Raw genomic sequence first — 10,683 nt, 5'->3', positions numbered from 1 at the left:
AAGCGGCCCCCCCACGTCCCTCCCTGCAGCCCTGGACGTAAATGAGTCACGTACAGAGGGAGCACCCTGGCAAGCCTTATAATGGAGTTATTGGGGGAAAACGCTGTACACACTTGACTTGTGTGTAATGGACAGACACCCAGGAGTTTAACACCACTGCGGAAAGAAGATGGATGTCAGAGCTGCGGATGTTTGTTACCCCAGAGCAAACTTTTACAAGCGCAACGCAGCTTCAGACCGGTACATTCGCCGACACACCTGTATATTTATATATATATATATATATATTTGCATAATGTGCATAAAGTTCTTGACATAGAAGAACACTCGTAAGTCGCGCCCTGGAGCCAATATTTATCGTTTCCAGCATTATGCCATTGCGCATAATATGCTGACATTGCCACATTTTCATTCAACACCTATGAAATATTCTGTATTGCGATTGTTTCTTGCATGGTTGTTTGCCACTAGATGGAGTAGTAAGCAAGTCACCCCAGCCTATAAAAACAAAACAAAAATACGACATAGGGCTAGTATCACTTTATAAACTTATTTATTCTATTCGTTTGCAATTTCAATCACCCTAAAATTACTATTATTATTATTATTATTAATATTAATATGATTAAATGTATTTCATCTATAATTCTCACACATTTTCCTTGTAAACCATTGATTAAACGTACAGTAGCCTATATACCAGTCGACATGATGCTTGGATGTAGAAGTTCATAATTCTGTAATTTAAAAAAAACTACACTTAATTCAGGTGGCTGATATTTACAGATATGTGCTTTGTACACTGAGAAGGGGACACATTTAGCATCATTATTGTTTGTCCAGGTGGTGACCTTTTTAGCCGCCACGCGTTCCTTGTGGCCCCAACAATGAAAATAAATCATCAGGCTTCACCTTTTTCCTGTTTTGCAGGTTCGATCATGAACTTTGGTCATATTTGTTTTAATAGGTTTACGTTTCAGTTATTTTGTTTTAGCCTGTCATCCCGAGGGCTTAATATGACTAGTCTCCATTTTTATTTAGATGTTTGCCATGCTGATTGAGCTCTCTATCAAACGTTCTCTCTGATGTAATTTGTGGTGAAATGTTCCCTGAAGCCCTTTTGTATTAATGGGGCCAAAGATCAGCCTTGTGCTATCTCAACTCAGCTTCAATTCCACATTGGAGGTGCTGGGGGTACAATTACATCCTGAATATGCCATTGTCTGCATTCCCTATGAACTTATACAACCGGAAGGGGAGCTGCCCCTCATATCAGCTGCTAATTATGTGAAACCTCTGACGCAGCAGAAAGCCCGTTTTTAATTCAATCTTGTCCCGAGTATTTCCTTCCCCCCACAAGATTTAACGATGCCTTGGCTTGGTGGGGCTTTTTCCTTGTTTCTGTGTACTCCTCAATGACAGATAGCCTACACAAATCCAGCCACAAATCGCTCCAAAAGAAAATCTTTCACCCCCAGAGAGAGATTGGCTGCGGTCGGGTGTAGTGCGCAGAGATTGCGTGGTGTGAAGAAAGGAGGAGGTGGTGGGGGGGCAAGGTGTTTGGAACGAATTCAAACAGACATACATTTACTTTTCCCTGTGCCTCGCCGGGCTTATCTTGTCCGAGTTAGTTCAGCAAGTGCACACTCAGCATTAGACCCCCTGCTCCGCCTGCATGTAGCTGGCTTCCTTTTAATGTCATAGGACTGCCAGGGCCAAGATTGCGGCAAAACTTTGTAGTATTTGGGAAAATATGAAGTTGTAGATAGGGACAAACTTGAAAAACTTGAATGTGGTGGTATAAAGTAACAACACGTCTCGTTACTGAGTCGTTTTTCTACCCTCTGTTCTTCATGGATCAGTTTGAGTGGATTTGTTGTAGCTGCGAGTAAACAGAATTCCTAGTAGTCGTTTTCCACCAGTGTAATGTTGTGAAATAGTCATCTGCTTTTTTAACAATGGAAAAAAAGGAAGAAAGAAAGAACCCAGTTTATCTGCAAAAAATCTCTGTCCCCTTTATTCAATCTTTCCTTGCCCACGCTTGCACATGGACGCTCGGACCATGTGATACCGATGCAAAACGCAAACATTAAAGACCATGCGAGATACGAGTGAGAAGAAAAAATAAAAAAGAAGCTACAACTCTTCTGTGTGCCATCAAGAGGAGGCCACAGTTTGAGAAAGATAGTGTAATTCCCCATCAAGTCGAAACCCCGTCTTCTAATCAGTGGCTCTTATAATGAAAATGTCCCAGAGGAAAGAGACGGCGATCAAAGATGTTCCGTGCGAGGAGACGCGCTTGATCCTGTTTTGTGGTCTGGTCAGACACACTGGGCTGGGCGCTTCTTTGCACTGTAGCGGAAAAGTAAGGCTGCAATAAACAAACGTTCCCAAAAACAGAGTGCAGAAACGGAAATTCCCAGCAGACCCCCCTCAGGAATTCCCTTTACAGAGGCTTTAGCCGCAAATTGTGTTTTGTAGTTGTTTGTGTGTGTGTGTGTGTGCCTGTGTGCGTTTGTGTGGATAGATAGTGCCCAGGCTCCAGATTCGTTTTTCTCTCCTTAGACGCCATCTGCTCGCACACAAGCGTTTCCAAACAATACCATAGCGAAGAGGAAATATGGAACAAACAAAGCAAAAAGAAAAAAAGAAAAAACGACAAACAAAGCAAAAATGAAAAACAGAATATAAATGGGTCAGCAAATGATTGGCTAAAAAAAAAAAGGGTTGTAAAGAAGTAACACAAGCTGCAAAAAAGACAAAAACTCTGGTCTGGTATTTCAAACTGAATTTGACATGCCAACCATTCACTGCAGCTTCTTCTGTGGCTTGTATGTCACCAGGAGGAGAGACATTATTGGCCTCTTCTCCCTGTTGCCTTGAACATCGGGAGGGGTAGTGGAATATCATTTCATCCAAGGTTTACTTGTATATTGGTGTTTCCCCACATTGCTAGTGGGCTTTAAAGGCCACCATTTTTCCATACAGAGATATGTTCCTACCTGAGCTTAGACGAGTTGATGTGTAACTGCCTCGTCTTTGTGCGTGCGCTCAGTCACGCAAAAAGACCAAACATGTTGTTAGCATTTAGCCTCTCCTCCTCTCCTCTCTGGACCCAAATGGACCAAGCTCTTCCACGTTTTCCCTATTTAAATACGGTTACGCGATCCAAGTTACATAAAATTAAACATGTTAAATAAAGTACTGAAGGCGTAATAACACCATAGGAGCACTTCGACTTTCCGTGCAGTAAAGTGAAGACATTACTGCGTGGACTGGAAGTGCTCCTATGGTGTTATCACGCCTTTTAATACAGTGCCCCTTTCTATCTGCATAGAAAATCGACATGTTTAATTTTGTGTGACTATACTTGGATCGTGTCACTACTCAGGGGCGGCACGGTAGCGCAGCGGTTAGTGCTCTCGCTTCACAGCTAGAAGGTCCGGGTTCGATTCCCACCAGGGACGGGGCCTTTCTGTGTTTGCATGTTCTCCCCGTGTCTGCGTAGGTTTCCTCCGGGCACTCCGGTTTCCCCTACCACTAAAAACATGCACAATAGGCCAGGATGAATGATGTGTGTGAGTGAATGTATGGTGGTGTCAGAGGGTCCGTTGGCGCAGACGTGTGTAGTCGCGAAAGCGCCTCTGACAGTCTCCCCCAGGGGAAACTGAAGCTACAAACGTAGCTTTCCACCACCGAGTGTGGAGTGAATGTGCAATTGTCTCATGTAAAGCGCTTTGTGACTATATGTCTGTGAAAGGCGCTATATAAATAAAGATCTTCTTCTTCTTCTTCTTCTTCTTCTTCTTCTTCTTCTTCTTCTTCTTCTTCTTCTTCTTCTTCTTCTTCTTCTTCTTCTTCTTCTTCTTCTTCTTCTTCTTCTTCTTCTTCTTCTTCTTCTTCTTCTTCTCACGTAACTGTATTTAAATAGGGAAAATGAGCTTGGTCGCTTCTAACTTCACCCCCGTTTAACCCCATAGAGGAGAGGAGGAGAGGCTAAATGCTAACAACATCTTTGGTCTTTTTGCGTGACTGAGCGCATGCATAAAGACCAGGGTAACACTTTACATTACGGGCCAGTAAGTCCGTGGTACTTACAGTGGTAATTACTAGTAATGAGAGCGGTACTTATTGTGGTACTTACAGTGGTAATTACAGTGGTACTTCTTGGTACTTATTGTGGTACTTACAGTGGTAATTATTGTGGTACTTACAGTGGTAAGAACTAGCATTTACAGTTGTAATTCTAGTTTCTTACTGTGGTACTAAAAGTGGTAGTTACTAGTAATTAGGGTTAGGGGTTAGGGTTAGGGTTAGGGAGACACAGAGTTACCACCGTATCTCTCGTTACTAAGAGATACAGTGGTAATGCTCTTAGTAATGAAGGCTGTACTTCTATTTACTTTGGTACTTTAATTGATAGTTTATTGTAGCTACAGTGGTACATCTATGGTACTTATTGGTAATTCAAAGATACTACAGCAGCAATTCATAGGTAGTAAATGTGGTACTAGTAGTAGTAGTACCACCACAAGTACCATTGTAATTACCACTGTAAGTACCACCATAAGTACCACCATAAGTACAGTATCACTGTACGTACCACCATAAGTATCATTGTAAGTATCACTGTAAGTACCACCATAAGTACCACCGTAAGTACCACTGTAAGTACCACGATAAGTATCTAGAATTACCCTGTAAGTACCAAGGACTTCTGGCCCGTAATGTAAACTGTTACCGTGATTAGGCAGGTCGTACACACATCAAAGGAGCTCCATAGGCATGGGAGAGATTGCATACATCCTCTTTGGGTCCGGTTTGCTAACATCTAAAAAGCATAAGTATCCACAGAGGCAAAAGGCAGAATCTGAATTGCTAATACTGAACGCAATGCAAATGGTTGTGTGCTGCTTAGACCTGCAATTAGCTAGCCATTGTACAGGGTGTAGAGGTTGGTAAAAAAGAATGAATAAATCATCAGTAAAAATATGTGCCGGATGTAACATTGTGTGTGCAAGGAATAATGAATGAAATTGGCTGTTTGCGTATAATTGAGCAATATAACATGACATTATCATAATCACAAGTGCACGCCACAAACGCAATGTGAAACACTGTAAACTGCTATTATTGTGGAAATAGATGATATACAATGTAATACGGCGCTTGCCCTCATCCCTCAATCTGATATTCTCACTGATCCTGAATGTTCTTTGCACAAACATGAAAGGACCAGTTCAATTTAAATATTAAGAGATTATTGCAACATGCATTTCAGTTCCGTTTCACTTAGCTATGTTGCCAATTTTACGACAGAGACTTTCATTTGTGCTATTCTCAAAGCCTTGGTGGGAAAATAGAAGTAAATATTATGAGCTGGGTTAACATGTTCGCTGTGCCACAGGAAAGCTGGTCAAACTGGCTCTGTCACAGTCCTGATCATTGTTGTTGAGCTAAATCCCTATCTTTAGAAAGACTTGATACCCAAGCAATAATAAAATAATTGATTCACTTGGGCAGATATGTATTTTATTTTGCAAAAACCTTTTCTCTTTTGCAGTCTGTACATCTGTGCAGTCCATACCACCATAATATGTATCAAGTAGCCCATGTGGTAAGAGAGTCCTATTCTTAGTTTATGGATAGGACTGTTCAGTAATATTCGACCTTGTAACAGGATACTGCAGCCAGTAGGAACACACTCTATTATTTCATGCTGTGTACAAATATAGCACAACGCAACAGGTTTTCGAATCTTCAGATTGCCTTTTAATGTTGGCAATGCATCTTGTACTGTCACCTTCACCCAAATATTGACCAACCCGTGTTGATCTAATGCGTTGTGAGGGTCTAGCATTCATTAATTTTGGAGGGAAAAGAAAAAGGAATGGATTTTGAATTAACAAGAATAGGAAAAAAAGGACATGGGGAAGGTTTGTCAGAGTGTGCAGCTTGGAACAATACGTGTAGATTTCTTCCAGGGTATTGTAATGGGAAATGGACTGTGAAATGAGAGCACTTAACATCAGCAGTGCTTTACACATTATGGGATCTGCGGCATTCTCTTCTCCGTGAGTCTGATGCGCACATCCTTTTCATCTTGACGCAAGTCCGAGATGAATGGAGCCACGTCAATGTGATGCAAACCCCATTGAGTTGAACCCCAAATATAGACTTCTTTTAGAGGCTTAGGTTGCATCAGCAATGTCCAGAGGGTTTGTTCTGCAGACAGTGCACTATCATCCCATAATCACAGATACATTACGGTGGCCCATGTGGGGCATGATGGGGTTTGAATTTAGATATGGCAGAATCAATTCAAACAGAGCCATAGTTCATAAATGGCCTTCCTTCACCGTGAGTAAAGAGCAGTTTATATCCTTTTTTAACTGTTAATGTTCACTCTTCTATTGTGCAAAAACTTGAACATTAAATGCCATCATCTATTTATTCAAGGCTATTAAGGAAAATGAAGAAGTAATCTTTTATGTGAATATTTATCACATGGGTGTCAGAGCAGACAGACATCCAGTATATCACACCTTTATTCATTCAATATGTCTTTTCATGATAGTAATAGTAACAATGGACAACAAACTGGTATAAAAGCACATTCAGACTCTTTTCATACAGTTGTAGGCTATACCTGGCAGTACCATTCTGCCACACAGGACAATTAACCATCTGGACCTTTAGATGTACATCAAAAGTCCTAAATAATATTGAATTGAATATTTGTTCTGAGTGGCGACTGGACTTGGACTTTACTGCCAGCTTTGAGCTTTCCATTACACCAAATGCATTTTCAAAACTGCTCAAACAGTCTAGTGACCTGAGCCAAACAGAGACTATGCCTCCACAGCCCTGCCATTTAATCAAACAATCAGACTGACTTCTTCATAACGGAAAAAGCTTGTGGAAATCTCTGAGCCAAAAGTCCAAAAGTAAATCAATGCCATGCCATTTTATAGAAATTAGTGTAGCTGCCAAGCCAATGAATTAACATATAGGCTTTGGGTATTAGCAAATGCGTGTGGAGTTAATAATGTACAGTAGTTTCTATGTAAATCTAAAGACCTGTAGTCTTAAGAGACATTCAAGGAAATTAGCTTTCTCTTTCGTTCAAAAACATGTGGCACATATACAATACAGTGTATTAATATTTAACTAATGCACAGAACTTGGGTGTTTTGGAAAAGAACAGCACATATATCACTACCATCAAGAGCCAGGATTTTAAGTAAAGAAAGAATATACAAATAATAATAATAATAATAATAATAATAATAATAATAATAATAATAATAATAATAATAATAATAATAATAATAAACTACTATACTAAATACTGCAACAGAACTCCTCCACTGTGACAATGTTTCTATGAGTAATAGTGACATTGATTGCAGTTTGTTCCCAAAATGTACTTTATTTGACTAAATAAAAACATGTTTATTAACCTGCGGAGAGCAGCCAGCCCTTTTGGGCTCGTTTGGCTTGAAAAATTGACAACATTACAACAAAAGTGGTGACAACTTACTTCCTTTAACTAATGACGCTTCAAGGTGTAGGGATTACCCACAAGCCCTTAGTATTCCAATAAAGCATTCCAATAAAGCATCTTTACTTGCAGGATTTTCATTGTCAGACAATATGTGGTCTTTGTATTGCACATAAACAAAAGGTGTTATTGCATCCTTCCTCCTGTCTAAGCCTCTATAAAGCTCCCTTAAATAAGACACATTAACATATAGAACATTCTGACATGCTACACTATTTTCACCTCACTGCAGTAAAATCGTGCGTATACTGCTTGAGAATCAGCTTGAGATTCTCGAGTTAATATATAAGATTATTTCTGCTCCTTTCTGCCTGATGACTGACAATTACAGTGATGTGTCAGAGACGAGGAACGCTGTCTTTTCCCTCCGATATCTCCGGTCATATTTGTCGTGCCTCTGAGTCACACTTGTGCAATGTTAGCTGATTTCACTGCTTCAGTTGTTTTGCATTTGCATATTAAAATAATGAAATAAAGGGGCCATGTCAGAGCATAATGGAAAAAACAGGTAGATGTCTTGTCTTTCTCAACTGCAGGCAGCACGATGCATTCGGAGCTGAAGGGAAATGCAACTTTAGGGGAAAACTAAAGCTTCTGACCTAGTTACGCTTGTGTAAAACATAACCCTCTACCTTTCTGGAATCTGATTAAGGTCTTGAATAGTGATTTGCTGAAGGTCCAATTTGCTGGAACCGCCACCTTAATGTGGTGGAGGGGTTTGAGCGCCCGAATGATCCTGGGGGCTCTATTGTCGGGGGCTTCGTGCCCCTAGTAGGGTCTCCCATGGCAAACAGGTCCTAGGTGACGGGTCAGACAAAGAGCGGTTCAGAAGTCCCTGATGAGAGACCAGCAGGCCCGTTTAGAACCATGAGGCCGTCCTTCTGTGGACCCATCACCTGCAGGAGGAGCCATAAGGGGCTGGTGCAATGTGATGCCCGGAAACAGACAAGTGGAAGAAAATGGATGGATGGATGGATGGATGGATGGATGAAGGTACAATGAGCAGATCAAACAATAAGCAACTTTTCCCCCCACTATAATGTTTTTAATTGTTTATGGACTGACCTTTTTACACATCCAGTGTATCTGCATTTTTTTTTTTCAATTTTAAAAGATGCACACTCCAACTATACTCTCGACTATGAGCCAATAAAGTAGTCTATCATTTAGCAGCAGAAAAAGAGGACAATATTACATTCTTGATTTGATTGTAGTTTGAGCAAAGGAAAAAATAACAACGTAATGTAATCTATGTGACTCCAGGAAGAATAGCTATCGCTGCGGTAATAACTAATGGGGATCCGTAATAAAGATCAGGATATCCCCCACACAATACTTTTACTTTACGTTGCCACGGTAACTGCCCTGCAGATATACCTTGTCTTATTGCTGCTTGAAGCTCTATTCCCAGGTGCTTTCCCGGGGCAACTCTGGAACTGTCAGACAGGTAAGCGCTAATGCCGATCTGTCTTCGGGCTAAATTTGAAGTCTCTCAATGTCTATAATACGCTTTGCAAGAACAGTTCTTTTATAGTCAGAGGGGTTTTAATTGCAAAACACGGTATGTGCAACGTCCTGTATGAAATTTCTGGCACAAACTAATACAGGTAATGAGGGGCACATTTTTTGACGTCAATAGTTTCCATGGGCAGTATCCCCGGGACCTGTCTGCCTTTTACAATTCAACTATAGTTTGGTTCTGTGCAGTACTTTGCTGTGCTTTCTATGATGAGATTAGCGTGATGCAAGTTCTGGAGAATCGACAGGACATGCAGGAGAGTGGGAGGCTTTATAGCTGCTATGTGGTCGATTTGCCCCTGGATTTAACGTCTACGGGCTGCTCACTAAAGTCTCTGATGTCCCGCAGTGATTCATTTAAGTTTGTAACGGCTGATTAAAGCGTCAGTCCCTTCTTTTTTAACAAAGTACGTCAGGGAGACAGCTTGACAGTGAGGCTGGTTCTATTTTCCGGATGACGTTTTCTATTTAGAATTGAAAAAAACAGCACCGCCACTAGTCTAGATACGGCTGCTTTAGAAATGGTTCAGTCTTGGCATTGGGTTATCCACTTCTGGCCTTTTCAATTTGGTGGATATCTCTCACTGCTCTTCATCGCCTCATGTTGTAATGACCCCCCCCAAAAATCGTATATTAAAGTAACTCATGCCTCTAGAGCAGCATAAGCGCCACTGCAGGTGTCATAGCATATTGTGTTTTTTTACTCATTAATTGTCCGTGAGAGTAATTACTACACTGTCAGGAAAGACAAAGGGAGAGAGGGATATTGTACATCCAATTACACAATGGAGATGTTTTTTATAACTCAGACTTGGCTGTAAATACTGTTTAAGTGGCGCTAGCCCACAGTTAGCTTTGCATGTTAGCCTGTTAGCTTCTTCTTTGTGATTTCATGAGTGTGTATTGAGCCTCCGCCCCGGTGGCAGGGTAAGTTGCAACTGTGTTTTTCTGGTCAGAGACACCAGGAGGAGATGAAAGACCCCCCAATGATCCTATTGACACATGTGTTGCCCCCAGAGGGTCTACGGAAAGGATTTATAAAGGTAAACAAGTAACTTAGTACTGCTTTAAACCTCAGGCAATCACAGAATGTCAAAGTTCTGTCGTGTAATAAAAAACAGCCCTCTGACTTTTAACACTCTTCATGACTTTTCATCCAGTAGAGGAACTGAGGACGATATCGACAAGGCAAAGAGGAAAAAAGGAGGAAGACTTGTGTGTCAAACATAAAGACCAGAGCTACAGGCGACTTATCATCGTTCACACATGTGGATATTTCCTGCATCGTCTTGCTCACACTTTAATCCCCAACTCGTGGGCTTCATTAAGAGAGTTGCCCCAAAATAAAATCAAACGCTCACTCTATCTCCTCCGACCAACTGCTGCACACGCCGACATGAAAAGGCAAAATACGATTCCTGGCTCAGTGAATGTCTCCAGCACATCCACCTACACTCCGCAGGCAGATCACAAAGCATATGTACAGCGTTGGAAGGCATGCACAGGCAAAGCGCAACAAGCATGAGGGAGGGGTGGGGGGGGATGGGGCACACACCGCTGCCTACATGTATCTACCGACATGCAAATTACATGGTCTATGC

General features: G+C 41.3%; 1 protein-coding gene across 1 annotated transcript in view; it reads left to right on the top strand.

Moving 5' to 3' along the window:
* LOC306979884 (metabotropic glutamate receptor 4-like) overlaps positions 1-10,683 on the top strand; it is a 178,290-nt gene continuing 167,607 nt past the window's right edge. The window contains exon 1 of the mRNA XM_079579028.1: positions 1-260. The gene's annotated coding sequence lies outside the window, so the exon portion shown is untranslated. The remainder of the gene's footprint in view (positions 261-10,683) is intronic.

Source organism: Gobius niger (assembly GCF_951799975.1).
Source record: "Gobius niger genome assembly, chromosome: 20".
NCBI classification, from domain to species: domain Eukaryota; kingdom Metazoa; phylum Chordata; class Actinopteri; order Gobiiformes; family Gobiidae; genus Gobius; species Gobius niger.
This window is presented reverse-complemented; position numbering and strand designations above follow the sequence as displayed.